This window comes from Bombina bombina, chromosome 5 (genome assembly GCF_027579735.1).
Source record: "Bombina bombina isolate aBomBom1 chromosome 5, aBomBom1.pri, whole genome shotgun sequence".
NCBI classification, from domain to species: domain Eukaryota; kingdom Metazoa; phylum Chordata; class Amphibia; order Anura; family Bombinatoridae; genus Bombina; species Bombina bombina.
Genome location: NC_069503.1, coordinates 857110772 through 857128201, shown reverse-complemented (window position 1 = coordinate 857128201; position 17430 = coordinate 857110772).

The window sequence follows — 17430 nt, the reverse complement described above, 5'->3', positions numbered from 1 at the left end:
CATCACGAAAACTGAAAATGGATCTTAAAAATTAAAACATGATAATCCTCTAACAACATGTCTCTAGGGGTTATCGTAGCCAAGCGTTATACTATGATGAGTACAGACATATTTAACTAACCCTTTGAGATCTGGTATAGAGAGCAATAAAGCAAATTTCAGTCTCCTTTCCTCCATTCCCTTTTGTGAATGTGGGTCGGCAAATTTTACAAGTCTAAACTTTGTGCAAAACTGCAGGGATGTATACGTGTATATATATCTGAGTGACAGAAGCAATTAGTATTTAAGGAATAATCTATATAACTAATCTAACTGCTGTGAATAGGCTAACTGTGTATACTATATGAATTAATGTGGCCTTATTTAACAATAGAGTTGAAGGTGAGAACCCATATGGCTATAGAATTATTAGGAAATGTGGATCATAACAGAATACCTGATAGAATAGTAATGGTTAGCTGAGGCAGCATGAATATAACAGAGAATTAAGTGGGGTCAGGTTAAAACTAATGGAAGTCATATTCAATTATGTATAGTAATTTAGAACTTCTCCCTTGGCTTAACATCTCACTGTGGTTGCAGCTCAGAGTTGTCCTGGCTCCTCAGATTACCCATGTATCTCTAGCTCACTCAAAGCCATGTGAGAGAAATTTACATTTGAAGTTGTACAAATATTACAATCCCAGACAAATATTACAATCCAAGACACATTAGACCCAACAGCTCAATTAAGACATATATACAATAGCATTAACTATACAAGTAAGAGAAAAAAAATAATACAGGGCTAACAGGGTATATGATATACATGAAGCAATAATTATGAACTAGAGACTTTCCTCAGATAGAGGTGCTCATTTTAAAGAGTCATAGTAGAAATAACTCAGAAGAACTGTCAAGCTAATTGACCTATGTTCCAAGTCTTATAATAAAGACCATCTTATCTAAATCTGTTATAAACATATGCAAAGGAAAAGTCAACCCTATAAACAGGAAATAACTGGGGCATTGGGGCCAGTGACATAGCACTTATGAGGGAGTGCAGGCTTTCTGTTTCAGGTCCTTAGACCATCATTTATCATATCAAAAGTGTGAAAGCAGATTCCCTGTATGGTGCCCATAACGCAACAGTGCAATGTCTCTTCTCAGTGTGCGAGGTATCACAAGACAGGCCGCGACCCAAACAAGTTAGTCTCAACTCACAGATCCAAAAAGACGTTCCAGACCGTTATGGACCTTCACGACAACCAGACCTTAGCCCACTCCTGTGGCCGCAGTTGCTCCCGGCTCTGATATCTGCACTGGAGGGGAATAGACATGTGACCAGTAAGAACGGCTTCTCTTGGTGCTACCGGGACCTAAGGCCGATGTGGTTCTCATGCGAACCTCCAGGCAAATGCGCACAGCAAGTCCCGAGTTGGGCTCTGTCAGGCTGTGACAATATCCCTCTCCGCTCCAGTCGTGATGGCTCCTGTCTGTCTCCTCTAGGACCTTGTCTGCTGTCAGTGGGACAGTGAGATCTGAAGTGTATGGGGGCTGTATATCAGTAGCCGCAGAGGTTCCTGATGCTTCGCCGCCATCTTGTCTGCTACATGCGGTGGGGAACAGGTCAGAAAGTTGCTTAATTAGTAAGCTCATATCATGAAAGTGATTTTCGAGGATCACATTGACCCGATCCTCAAACCGGTGCAGCGCTGCATTTAGTTCCATTTGGCTGGTTTTAGGGAATAAGTCCTCCGAAAGTATTAGGAAGATGATGTCCTCACCAGTTCATTAGTATATTTAGGCCTCAAACTGCAATGTCAGCGGCATAGCTCCAAACAATCACCGATTGCAGATGGGTTCTAGCAGAGTTGACATACATGATAACTCTCGGTTCCTGGGAAGTTTAAAGATATGGGCTGTCAGAAAATTGTATATCTATCTCTCTTCAATAAGTTGAAGCAGAGGAGCTCCATGAAAACACGTCTGCTCTCTTAGTTAGCTGGCCCCGCCCCCCCTTTATTATATATTTTCATGTGGCAACACTGAAGACATGACACTTTGCTACAATGTAAGTAATGAGTGTACAGCCTGTATCACAGTGTAAATTTGCTGCCCCCTCAAAATAACTCAACACACAGCCATTAATGTCTAAACCGTTGGCAACAAAAGTGAGTACACCCCTTAGTGGACATGTCCAAATTGGGCCGAATTAGCCATTTTCCCTCCCCGGTGTCATGTGACTCATTAGTGTTACAAGGTCTCAGGTTTGAATGGGGAGCAGGTGTGTTAAATTTGGTGTTATCGCTCACATACTCTCTCATACTGGTCACTGAAAGTTCAACATGGCACCTTATGGCACATTACTCTCTGAGGATCTGAAAAAATAATTTTTGTCCTACATAAGATGGCCTAGGCTATAAAAAGATTGCCAAAACTGAGCTGCAGCATGGTGGGCAAGACCATACAATGGTTTCACAGGACAGGTTCCACTCAGACAGGCCTTGCCATGGTCGACCAAAGAAGTTGAGTGCACGTGTTCAGCAACATATTCAGAGGTTGTTTTTGGGAAATAGACGTATGAGTGCTGCCAGCATTGCTGCAGAGGTTGAAGGGGTGGGAGGTCAGCCTGTCAGTGCTCAGATCATATGCCGCACACTGCATCAAACTGGTCTTTATGGCTGTCGTCCCAGAAGGAAGCCTCTTCAAAAGATGATGCACAAGTTAGCCCGCAAACAGTTTGCTGAAGATAAGCAGACTAAGGATATGGATTACTGAAACCATGTCCTGTGGTCCGATGAGACCAAGATAAACTTATTTGGTTCAGATGGTGTCAAGCATGTGTGGCAGCAACCAGGTGAGGAGTACAAAGACAAGTGTGTCTTGCCTACAGTCAAGCATGATAATGGGAGTGTCATGGTCAGGGCTTGCATGAGTGCTGCCGGCACTGGGGAGCTACCGTTCATTGAGGGAAACATTAATGCCAACATATACTGTGACATACTGAAGCAGAGCATGATCCCCTCCCTTTGGAGATTGGCCACAGGGCAGTATTCCAACATGATAACGACCCCAAACACACTTCCAAGACTACCACTGCCTTGCTAAAGAATCTGAGGGTAAAGGTGATGGACTGGCCAAGTATGTCTCCAGACTTAAACCCTATTGAGCATCTGTGGGGCAAGGTGGAGGTGGAGCGCAAGGTCTCTAACATCCACCAGCTCAGTAATGTTGTCATGGAGGAGTGGAAGAGGACTTCAGTGACAACCTGTGAAGCTCTGGTGAACTCCATGCCCAAGAGGGTTAAGGTAGTTCTGGAAAATAATGGTGGCCACACAAAATATTGACACTTTTGGGCCCAATTTGGACATTTCCACTCAGGGGTGTACTCACTTTTGTTGCCATTGGTTTAGACATTAATGGCTGTGTGTTGAGTTATTTTTTGAGGGGATAGCAAATTTACACTGTTATATAGGCTGTACACTCACTACTTTACATTGTAGCAAAGTGTCATTTCTTCAGTGTTGTTACATGAAAATATATAATCAAATATTTACAAAATCGTGAGGGGTGTACTCACTTTGTGAGATACTATATATATGAGAAGAGTAAAAGAATATGCCAGAGAAGGAAATAAATACTAACTATCCTTAATCTAATAAATTAATTAACTATAGCATTCAACAGACATATCAAAAATAAATCTACCACTATTTACATTTATTTATCAACATTATGTTCAATTATATTAAAGCCATATTTAAAAAAGTTCTGGGAGCTCCCTATTGTAATCAAACTGGAATAAATCTGTCCCATATCCTATGACAACAACAGGTATGAAAATAAGAAGACCTAAATTCCCCTTTACTATTGCAAAACACCTCTTCCAAGATATGGTTATATAATCAAAAACATGCAGTAAATTCACACAACTTCTGATATAGTAGCTTAACCAGCCCAAGTTAATTAAGGCTTAATTCAAACTTTTTATTTATTTCAAGGGGAACAATACCACTCCTTGTACTCAAGGAGTTGATGCTTCCCTTTGGCTCATATTCACACACCAACGATTACTCATGGCTCATTGTGTTTTACATGGTAGGTTTATTTTTGCTATGTCTGTTTGTTGAATGCTATACTGATTTAAATATTAGACCATTTTTTAAGGTTTTGTGCCAGATGGGGTCATGCTGGGTCCTAAGGGTAGGTAATAATTTTTCCTTTCCCTGGGATATTCTTTTATTTTTCTCCTTTAAATTTCATAATAATGCCCCTGAGCTCCACCCACTTGTTAGAATTTAGTTAAAAACAAGTGAGTGTTAACCTAAGTCAGTGCCAGCTGTTTCCTATAAAATACACATACACACACACACAAGTACATATATACAGAAAGGGAATAACTAAACCAGGAGCAAATTATAGCTCAATAGCTTGTAGAAGTATTTTTTTTTTTATTTTCATTTTTTTTAAAAAAAACAAACAATTGTTCTCTGGCATTGCCTGCACTTTAATGATATCTGATCATTTTAGCAGTTGAATCTTAATATTATATGATGTATTGTATAAAGTTTTTTTATTTGTGTTTTGTTTTTTTATTTTATTTCTTTATTTTGCATTTGTATCTTTTGCTTTTAATTACATCGGAATTCCATTTATATTGTTTTCATTAAGAAATTCAATGTTTTCATCTCCTTTTCAAAGAACATTTATGATCATGTTCTGTTCTTTTGAAATTATTTCCTGTTTTCTACAGTTCAGGTTTGTAAAATCAATACAGTTAGATATAGACAAAAAAATATATTTTATAAATAAAAATATTTAGTTACCTCATTCAAAGTTTATTTTCCAACTTTGAAAGGGAACAGATAGCTCAAAGTAATTGCAAACATAAATACTGTAATTGTCTCAGAGTTTATTGGATTAATCCCGTAGAGTTATTAAATATCAATGCACAGATCCCTATTGAGGTTTTCTATCACGAATGATCTAAATTGCTCTTGCATTATAAAAAGTGAGTATAGTTTCTTCTCAAGTGCCCCTACTGCTTTAGACATAAGAGCCTTTACTGATTCTTGAAATTTCTCCCTCAGCATCATCCAGCTGGCACCATAGTGGCTAAAAAATGTTTAATCAGATGTACACTCCAAGTGAAAATTTGCCTTTGGGAAGCAAAGACATTTCTGTGTCATGTAATACCTGTAAAGCTCAAGATTTAGTTCCACAAAGGCTTACAAATTGCTCAAGAGATTAATTACTTCAGCTGACTTAAGTCTGCTCTTTGTATGTAGCATTATCAGCATATACAAAGGTATTATAGTGGCTTTCCTTTAATAGATTAAATCTTTCACTACTTGTAGAAAAATCTTCACTTGCATTATTTTGATTCAACATGACATATACTATAAAAATATAAATTTGTTATGACATAGCTTAAAATGTATGTCTGTTTTATGTTAGTGTATGAATGAATAAACACACAGTATTTTATGTATGGTAAATGTTTTATTCCAATAAAATCACACAATCAATTAAACAAATTAATGAATGAATATACGGCATCAATACTGCTGGATCCTTATCAGAAATAATTAACTAATAAATGTACTACCACAACTCATCAATATAGTCTCTTTAATGTACTGATGCTTAATAGAAGGGCAAGTTAACATATTCATGGTTTGCTGCATTTAAATGTTTACAAAATGTATTTATGTGATTGAAAAAAATAGATTCAAATTTCTGTAAAGCAGATCAGGGTTCTCACATTTACTGGTGCTTATTTTCTCTGACATTAGGCAGAGAATATGAAAGCTACAGTTGTATTTTTGTCATATTTGATTTTTATTTACAAATAATTGACTCAAATTTCTGATGACACACATTTCTTTAATATCAGAGCAGTACATGGAAACTTGCAAAACCTCAGCATCTTCAGGGGCTAATTTTCCAATTAATCCTTGCTTCTGGAAGCAGAAATGATCACTGAACACATTTTTTTTACAGTCTAACCTTTTTTGAGTGATCAAAGGCTTTAATTAGCTACGCATAATAAAGATATTTAACTTGGCACAAAGAAGAAGTCATGCTCTCAGTAATAAAATATCTAAGGTCTTAAATGGGAAGAAACAAGAATCCCTACACACAATAAACTAGAGTAAAAGTTGAGCGCAAAATATAGTTTCCTCTAAAGCGATATTTGCGCTGAACTTAGTAATACCAGCACACGCAAATGTGCGCTGGTATTACAAGTGAGGTGCAATGCGAACATGACCTTGCATTCTCATTGCACAGAAGCATTGCGCTCATGAGAGTGGGCTTCCATAGACTCCAATGGGAGCCTCTTTCTTATGCCATGAGACACGGCATGAGAACTAGTGCAGCAAAAGGGGTATAAGTCGCACAGCGATGGGCAGCAAATATAAATATATATGAATATATATATATATATTTATGTATTAATAGTATTAATATGAGTATATACACATATTAACACATAAATATATATGTATATAAGAATATACATATATTTTCCTGGGGACACAGTGTCCCCATAGACCGCAATGTAAAGGCACTTTTCAGTGCCAATTTATTTTCTAACACTCCACACCCAACAACTTTAGCCTCCAAAAACTGCTTAGTTCAGTTAATTAAAAAACAGACTATTATTTGTATTTTTTAATAAAGAAGACCACACTTAAATTTGGGGGAAATTGAGGCACATATAAAAATTAACCAGAGATCTGATCTCTGGTTAATTTTCTGAGCTCTAATTGTTACCGGGAGCTCACAGTAGCAATCCAGCCACTTGTAATTGCTGGTTATTTATTGCATGCCCATAAATGGGCAAATTGGCCCATTTGTGGGTGCGTGATAAATTAACACTCCACTTGTCCATCTAGCCCAATCTAGTTAAAGGCATATAATAGTCAAAACAAAAATGTTCATGAGCATATTTAATTTTCAGTGGAGGCATTTTTCTAATATATTTGCATTAGAAAATGCATCTGGTTAAAACTATCACTGTTTCAGCAGCAGTGCCTGCTCACAAAAGCTGTAGTGGCATGTTTCATTCCAATTTTAAATCCATTTGCATTATATAAGCCAATGCTGATTCTCATAGCAGGCACAATGTTCGATTGCTGTTGTACAAAACATATGTGCATATGCCAGTTTTCTGCAAATTAGGCTTTTGTTTTAAATTCATTTAAAATCTCCATTTTTTCTGTAATGTAGCTGCCCCCCTCAATACCCTACCCCCTCCCAGATCCCTTTCCCTCAAATGATCCCACATAGGATCACCCTCATTGCCCCTCATCCCTCCTTTCCCCTCACTGACACTTGTGCCACTCAATGGTAGGATGCTATATGCTTTGGGACTCTAGACATAGATCAAAGTATGTATGGAGATTAGATGATAGCTTGCTAGATGACCCTATGAGGCCCATTTATCAAGCTCCGTATGGAGCTTGAGGGTCCGTGTTTCTGGCGAGTCTTCAGACTCGTCAGAAACAGCAGTTATGAAGCAGCAGTCTAAACGATCGGGTTGATTGACACCTCCCTGTCTGCAGGGGGTGGCGTTGCACCAGCAGCTCTTGTGTTTCATATAGAAAATATTGAGCTTATACAGTATATATATACAGTTACCCTGGATTAATCAGTGATTGGCTGAAATTCCAGTCTGTCAAAAAAACTGAAATAAGTGGTCATTTTTCATAGGCATAGATACAAGGTTAATCACAGAAGTAAAACGTGTATTTCTTGTTTTTCCAAACTTGATAATGCGTAATAAAGTGTTTTCTTTGTAACCAACAATAATTAATGTTATGACTGTCCCTTTAATCTGTGTTGTTAGCATCAAAACAGTGATATGCCATCATGTATAATTGTAATGGTCATTTTGTTTGAGATTAGGGAAACAGTTTGGACATCACATCACAGAAACCAATCAATGTAATCAACAAGTATAGGTATGTGATGATATGGTCTCCAAACACTTGTAAAACACACTCTGCAAACAATCTGCCTCCATGGTCCCGGTCCCATAGAAGCAGACTATATACAGAGTGTGCTCCACAAGTGTAAGAAGACCACATCATCACATACCTATCCATTACACATTAAATAACTATATATATATATATATATATATATATATATATATATATATATATATATATATAAACTTACTTCCTCTTCTTTCCCCTCTTCCCACGAGACTGAGGCTCTGGGGGGGGGGGGGCAACTGCCCCTCCGACGAGTTCTCATTGTAGATGTTTGGGTAAGAGGGGAAGGAGGATTATTGGGATCACCCAGCTTAGGAAGAGATTGAGGATAAGATGGAGGGGGGCCAGGAGCAAATGGTCCAGCAGCAGATGGCCCAGGATCAGATGGCCAGCCCCAGCAGCAGATGGTGCATTATGCAATATATCTTTCAGAGTAAGCAAGATCTCTCTTTGGTCTTGGCGAAGCTTTCTTTGGTATAGTCGAATCTCATCAATTGCTTCCGTCAGATGGATTCTGCTTTTATGCCTGTTCCCTCCGGGAGGCACGCATCTCTTCCAGAAAATCTCTTAATATCTGCAGCTCTGCTATCTCCTCCTGAGGGTCAGCTAGTGCACGGCAGGCTGCTAGTGCACGGCGGGCTGCTGGTGCATGGCGGGCTGCTGGTGCATGGCGGGCTGCTGGTGCAGGAGGGGCTGCTGGTGAAGGAGGGGCTGCTGCTGCAGAAGGGATGCAGGAGGGGCTGCTGCTGCAGGAGGGGCTGCTGCTGGGATCTCTTCTGCAGTGGGGGCTTCTTCAGAGGATGAGGTGGCGAGTCATCTGCACCACTCTCATACCTGGGTGAAGGAGGAGCCTGTGGGTCCTGTGCTGCCTCCTCCCTGGGCTCAGACTCTGTATATTGTAAAAAGAAAGAAATAGAGATATTAGCACAGTTCCAAATAAAGATGTAAATGCTTTTGCTTACAATAGAATTACAAAGCCTGCCTCATTAATACACTTTCATACACAACCATCAATACGATTTCCACATTTTCCGTGTTTCTGATATCTATATGGTCAATCTGAATGTGTTTTTGTGTTTGTTTTCAGTCTGTTTAAATGCACACCTAACCTGTAGCCTAGACACCAATGTGATGGTTTTTCGTAAAATACAACTTTCGCAAGGTAATTGTAAATGCATTTACGTAATAATGTCTAAAAAATCGTTATTGCGTTAATCATATCCTTAAATACATTCTTTATTTTTGAGATATTAAAGAGATTATTAAATGAGCTTACCGGAAGATGAGAGTGGCAGGTTCCCGGTCGACTCTTCCGAAACCGACTATGGCCACCTGGGAGATGCTTGGACGCAACATTTCCTCCCATCGGGAATATTCCACTGCTCCCTGTTAGATATTGGTTCTCCCTCGAGAGCTTTCTTTTGAGTTCCATTTTGCAGTCCCGGTAGCAATGCTGTATGGACTTGACATCCCTGTTATGGACCCCCACTGCATTAACAGCATCCCTGATCTCCAGCCATAGCTTCTTCTTCTCCCTAGGGGTGGCCTTCTGAGCCTGCAGCCTCCTACCCCTCAACATATAAGCCTCTATGAGGGCCTCCTTCTCATCCATAGTATATCTTGCCTCCCTAGTCAGCTTGGCTTTCCCCTGTGATGTGAGCCTCGGTTTCCCGGACTGTGAAGCTCTACATTGGACGCCGCTGGGCCCAGACACTTGTTCATTTTGAACAAAGTGGCCGGGTCCACCCACTGCTTCCTCGCCCCCTTCCTCTCCCCCTTCCTGTCCCCCTTCCTGTCCTGTTCCTCTCCCTCTCCCCCTCCCACTCTCCTGCCTAACCTCCAGCCTAACCTCCTCTACAATCTATTCTCTGACCTCCTGCCTAATCAGCTCTAAAAGCTGTGGGCTAATCTGCCCCCTATCCCCCCCTCCCGACATACTCAAACAAAAAGTGAATGTGCCCAAATGAAAGGGGGTCAAAATAAATAACAAAAATGAAAAAAAGTGCTCAAAGTGTGAAAGGGATATAAATAAAAGAGGGTGAGGGTATGGGCTTACAGGGAATGGGGTATGGGCTTAAAGGGAATAGATTATGGCTTACAGGGAATGGGGTATGGGATGAAAGGGAATGGGGTATAGAGTGTAGTATGAGAGGAGATGGGGTATGAAGTGTATGTAGTGTTATTGATAAGTGTATGTATGTGTTGAATGTGTATGTGTGTAAATGGGTTAAGTATTCAGAAAAACCACTCGCACACTCACGCAAACAAACTCTCACTCACTACCGCTCTCTCACTATCTCACACTATCACTAACTCACTATCTCACACTACCACTAACTAACTCACTATCTCACACTACCACTAACTAACTCACTCTCTCCCACTACCACTAACTAACTCCCTATCTCACACTACCACTAACTAACTCACTCTCTCACACTACTACTAACTAACTCACAATCTCACACTACCACTAACTAACTCACTCACTAAATCTCACAATAGCAGTAACTCGCTAAATCTCTCTAATCTCCAAAAATCCTCCAGCAACACAGTCAAAGAAGCCATGCTTGTAGCATGCTTATATACCCTATGTAAATGTTTAATGATGTACCGGTTTGTAAAGTATGTTCAGGTGTGCTTTGTTTGTAATTAGTATGTGTGCAATGTGTATTAGTTGTGTGAATTTGTGCATGCTCATATTGAGTTAGTATTTGTGGAATGTGTATAATGCGATGATGTCATAGTGATCATTTTGCATAACATTGTCCAAAAGTATTATCTGTAATGTAAATAGTGATTTGTGATGGTGTCGTATTTGTGAAGTGGTATAAATGTTTCTTTGTACTAATGTTCCATAATCTTAAATGCAAATGTTTTGTTTGTGTATGAGTGTGCAAATCTTTTTTCACATTGTTTTGTTCTGTGTTGCAAGATCGTAACGTATTTATGTATTCCTCATTTAGTGTAAATGTTTTGCATTTGTTTTCTTTTGCGATTGTAAATGTGTAATGCATATGTGCTATGTTGAGTGATTGTTGTTAGTACATTTGAGCATTATGTGGTAGACGTAATATAACAGAGCAGTGCGTATTACTCACGAGATCGAGTGTTAGCTGAAAAATCTGTGATTCTTTAATTTATCATTGATCTCTATGGGAGAATGTTTAACGCTGCCGTGATTATGCGTAAAAAATAAACGCAGTAGTTGTGTTACTGCGACGCATTACAAGGTTGTTTTGAGACTCGTAATACCTACGTTATGAAAAGTGCGCAATGTAAATAAAGTACACGTAACTAACGCACACCTCCTAACGCAAAACTCATAATCTAGCGGTTAGTGTTTGTTTTGTAATTTAGTGGTTTTTTTTTGTAATTTAGTATTTTTAATAGTAGATTTAAATGAGTAGGGTTAGGGTTTTTTAATATGTAATATAGTTAATTTAATTGCTAGTTTAATGTAATTTTAGTATAATAGTTAGGGTAGGTTAATTAATAGTTTAATATAGTTTATTTTAATTCTAAAGGTAAGTTTTAATTTATTATAAGTTAGGGATGTTGTAATTTTAATGTGAAGTTAGCGGGTTGTTAGGTTTAGGGGTTAATAGCTTAATTTAGTTTATGGCAATGTGGGGGCTGGCATTTCAGGGGTTAATAGGTTTAGTTAATGGTAGTGATGTGGGAGGCCAGAGGTTTAGGGGTTAATATGTTTATTTAGGTGGCGGCGGGGTCCTGGAGCGGCGGGATAGGGGTTAATAACTTTATTTAGTGACGGAGGGGTCCGGGAGCAGCAGAATAGGGGTTAATACATTTTATTTAGGTTGCGGCAATGTCGGGGCAACAGATTAGGGGTGTTTAGACTCGGGGCTTATGTTAGGGTGTTAGGTGTAAATGTAAATGGTTTTCTACCATAGAAATCAATCTCCGGGCCAGGGTGGTGCTCTGCCCGGCTGCAGCTAGGGCAGTAATTCAGTCGGTCTGCTGAATTTCAAAGCATTAGTTGTTTTGTTTTTTGCTGCATGAGGAGGGAGTGATGATTGATCATCTAGTGGTCTCTCAACAGTGGGGCCGCAGAGTTAAGTAACAATTTAGTTTCTGAGTAGTTAGTTTTGACTAGTTTGCACAGGCAAAATGTGAAATACTGGTGTTTGCAGTTTATTAAGTTTGGAGAACTTTAAGGAATCTTAATTTGGCCCTGCTGTTATGTTCCCTAAATCAACGAGAAACACCTAGTAAAAATGTTGTTTTTTTATGAAAAAGAAATGTTGAACACAAAACCTTCACTTATTATATACAATTAATTTGAAAAATAATGCTTTATTTTGCAAGCTGATTATATTTGTATTCAAGCAGTGGCGTCAATAGGGGGTGCAGGGGGTGCGCCCCCCCCCCCCCGGGTCACACCCTCCAGGGATGATCTGTCACAGCTACATAATAGTGTGTGTATGTTATATGTCTGTATGTACAAATGTATGCTGTGTAGTGTGCGTGCAATGGTATTTTAATTGTATGCTATGTAGTTTGTATTACTGTGTATTTGAGTGTGTAGCGTGTGTTGCTGTGTATTTGAGTGTGTGTTATTTGAGTTAAGTTAAAGGGAAACCCCAGCAAACAACAATAGAGTTTTTGGATTTAAGCCTTTCATGGGATACTGATGGTAATGTCTGTACTGCAACTTATTTTAAACAAGTTGACTGTAACAATTTTTTACACTTTGGCAGCAACCATCTATTGAACTGGAAGAAAAATATACCTTTTAGCCAGTTCTGTAGCATAAGACGCAATTGTTCTTCTATAGATAAATATGATGAACAATCTAAGACATTAAAGTCGAGATTTTTAGAGAAAGGCTATCCATCACAGCTAGTTTCCAACAGTTGCAATAGGGCCAGGAAGCTAGACCGTACAAAACTTCTTTTGTCAACAAAGAATAAAGATGAGAAAAATAATGTGGAATTACATAAAGAGATTCCCCTTTTTGTGACCCAATATAATTCCAACTATAAAGCTATAGGAAAAACCTTAGAAAAACATTGGCCTCTCCTTATGAGAGACCCTATTCTGAAAAAAACATTACCCACACGACCTAAAATTGTATATCGAAGGGCACCCACCCTGAAACAAAGACTAGCACCAAGCAAAGTTGTCATGGTGTCCAAAGGTGAGATACAAAAGAATGTTAAAAAGAAATCTGAGTCTTCAGCTTCCCATAACCTCTTGAAAGGTAGTTTTAGGTGTGGGAAGACCCGTTATTTTATGTGTGATTACATCACACATAGAGCCTCTAGTATTAAATCTAACACCACAGGAGAACAATATCAGATTACATCTAGACTCTCCTGTGACTCTTCATATGTGATATATGTCCTTACCTGTGAGTGTGGAGCGAAAATCTTAGGAATATTAAAAACAAATCTTTGAAACATAGTGTACCAAGGCACATTTGTCAGGAGCATATTGCCGGGAGATGTACTTTTAAGATCACCCCGTTAGAAAGTATTCCTTCTAGCCGCTCATTCAATAGGTTTTCACGACTCAGACAAAGAGAAACCTATTGGATCTATAAATTTAAGACCTTGTTTCCATTAGGTTTAAATGAAGTGATAGATACTGCTAGTTTCGTTTAATCATCATATATCTGATAGTGGTTGTGTGCCTTTAAGCGCATAGGTCTAATTGGTCATCTGTATATGTGGGGATATATAGTGTCTAAGTAGGATTCGCTGTGTATGTTCATATATACACTATTGTGAACTGGAGTTTAAGGACTGTTGTGACCTGTCCACTTCTCTTATAAACTATAATAATAATATCAATCGATCACATAGTGGATATTGCTACTGTATTTTTATATATGGACAAACACATGATAGTTATATTATTATACTTATTATTATGGCAATATTATTATGTTTTATAGAAGAGTACTAGGGAATGGAATCACCACTATATAGTTATCACTATATAGTGATCTTGGTGTTATTAATATTTTTTATATTTATAGGTTATTTCATCATAATCACTGATAATAATAGTGAAAGATAGGGTTGTATGATTAGGACCAAGGGTGTATATCTATGACCATTGTGCCTCTTGAGTTTGATATTTAGATTACACATAGCATGGGATATATATCAATATGTCACTTACTATTAATTTGGTCCTATCACTTTTTAAATTTAGATTATTCATATAAGCATTATTATTGTTTTTTTGGGGTCTTATATCAATTTATACAGAGAGAGTTTGAGTTATCCCCCACATATCACAATATTTGGGTTAGAATTTTGAATCCCAATAGGGGTATGGCAACTGTACATATAGATTAATTTAATATAATATCTATATTGTGTGTTGTTCATGGTATCACAAAGATTTTGGTTATGTAGATACTCTTGATACTACAGATAACTGAATAGGTGTTAAGAGGAATAGGGTGGATATATTAGAGTAGACACTAATATATATTTTGTTTTGATTGCTATTTTACACAGACTTGTAATTAAACACACATACTTTTTTACATTGTAGCAACAGTCATGGCTCTATAGAGAAGAGCTTCCTTATTTGTAAGGTACTACCCACTGGGGTAAGATGTTAGGTAATTTGTTATCTGGTGCTGTCTTTGATATAGAGGTTTGTGCAGATCTGACAATCTATTATATAGATATCTTTGTGACAAAGATATCATTTGTCAAGACAAAGACCCATACGGGTTGAAACGCGTAGAGGATTCACCATGCTACTGTTTTCTTGTTACTAAGTCCCTCTACGGATTGAGACCAAAGGAGAACTCCATACCGCGTACTGTGTAAGTACTTAAGAGCGGTGAAGGATTCAGAGGTTTTCAATACCTATCAATAGGCTTGCGCAAGTCAGAATAACCTGGAGGTTCCAGAAACCTGGTGACACAGAAATCTTGGAGACCGTTAGCCGCGGTCAGCTGTTTGTTCGAGCAGAGCTGCTTAAACACAGAACAGAGACACGGTAAGAAGGCGATATAGCCCTAAGTGTCATAGATAAATAACGGAACTACTCAGAGAGGCAAATCATCACCGCTTTGTGTATAAAAACTCACGGCGAATCTCACACAGCGCCGGTGATAAATACTGACGGCTGTTAGCTGTTTACATCTGGGATCATTCCTTTGGAAGAGACTATTCACTCTGCATTTAACCCTGCTATAGTGGGCCAGTTATATACCCTACCTTTAGACTTTTAATGATATAGACATTCAAATTTGAAGTTTCTAACTTCAGGAAAGGGGATATTTTAATATAAGTTATTGTTGTGTATTTGGCAATTAGAAGTGTGTTAACACTTCATGTTATTTGTGTGAAGTGTTATTTTCCAGCATTGTGATATATTTTTATTTGCAATCACTTTTTCATTTTTGGGAGTATTATATTGTTTTAGGAAAGTGTGTGAATGGCTGTATGAACAACTATAGTTGGGAATGATTGATTAAAATTATTATTTTTATTTCTGAGTATTATTGGACCAAACATTAGTTTATTATTGTATTAGCTAAAGTATTTTAATAAATATATTTTTGAATATACATTAACGGTACATTTGAAGTTATTCTTAAATAGACATATCTACTTAACCTCCCGCTTTATGCACCCACTGTTTCTTATTTTTGATTAATTTGGATTTTATACTATCTAGGAAGGGGATAGTTTTTTTCAGTGAGGCAGTGGAGGTTAGATTCAGCGCTTCACCCAAACTATTGGTTTTAATTTTTTTTCACATATAAGAATGCTTTATATCAAATAAAGTTGTATATGGGGAGCACTCAATGAATTATGGTCACATATATGTAGATGTGTATAGTTTACAGTGTGTGTATTTATATTACTAATTTATCTATCTTACTACTGCCTCACATTGGGGTATACTATGAGGAAGTGTTCAGGTGCTTCAACTGATTAGCAATTAAACGAAGGGCCATTGTGATTGGTTCACTTGTTTTATGGGTGTGGGAGTAGACAGGTAGCTTAGGCTTATTTAAGGTGTTTGTTTAGAACATAATACATGCCTGATGAAACGGTGTATACCGAGAAACGCGTTGCATGCTATTTACTCATATTGCATGAGTGATATATGTATTTTATAATTAATTTTATCTTTATTAAATTCATTTTTAACCATATATCCTCACTGCTGCTGCTTATATCTTCTGAGCTACCTGCCGATTTGCTGTGGAGTATCCTGTTGCACATCCTGTACAGCCAGCTGGTTTGCTGTGAAAACCAGCCTGCATCTATTGGCACATTTGAGTGCCGCTACAGAATGTGAGTACCTTGTACTGGTTGTAAAGTAATCATTGGGTGCTTACAGATTCACACAGTTTGTGCGCTTTTCTTTGCACCTAGCTCCAGACCCCCACATTGCTGGACCGATTTCCTACATTCAGCTATGACATTTACAGATTTCTACTTTGGGATATCCTGGAGTGCCTCGCTCAGCTAGCTGGTTTGCTGTGAATACCAGCCTGCATCTACAGGCACAATTGAGTGCCTTCTCATATTGTGAGTACCCTGCACTTGTTCTAATTTTGATGCTGGTTGCTACAGATTCACACATACGGCGCCTCTTTCCTTGTATTTCATTTTAAACCCCAAATTAGTCTTTTATGAGTCAGATATAGAATACAATTTAAAAAAAAATCGAATTTACTTGTATTATCTAATTTGCTTAATTCTCTTTATATCCTTTGTTGAAAAGCATATCTAGCTATTCTTAGTAGCTTTAATGTTTTACATCTAATATTTATTTTCAGTTATCCTAAATAATAATAATAATAATAATAAAATTCCTCAATTTTTTTTCACTTTTTTTTTTGGGGGGGGGGGGGGCTTCCGATTTTTGTGCCTACAGGTATCTGAGATGTTAATCTGGCCCTGACAATCGGTGCTCCAGTTCCATATGAGGGCAGATGCCAGATCATTACACACAGTGACACTGCCTATGTCACTGTGTCTAACTATCATTTGCTGCTGCCGGTGGGAGGTGTGGGAGGGAATCCAGGAGGCGGGCGGGTCATCGGCTCAGCAGCGGTAGGGGGTTGGAGGAGAAGGGAGTAGGAGGACCCTATGTTCCAGAAAATAGTTAGAGGGGGAGGGTTAGAAAGCTGTTTGGGAGGGATCAGAGAGGTTGAAGGATAAGTGGGATCCTTCACAGCAGAAAATATAATAAGATAAAATAAAAATTCAATTTAAAAAATGCCTTACATTTTTAAATTGGCAGACTGTCTGCCAGTGCCTAAGATGGGGGTTACCAGTGGGGGATGAGGAAGGGAAAAGAGCTGTTTGGAGGGATCAGGGTGTGGGAAGTGTCAGGAGAGAGGGTAATCTCTACACTAAAGCTAAAATTAACCTTAAAAGCTACCTAATTAACCCCTTCACTGCTAAGAACAATAGAAGTGTGATGCGCAGCTACA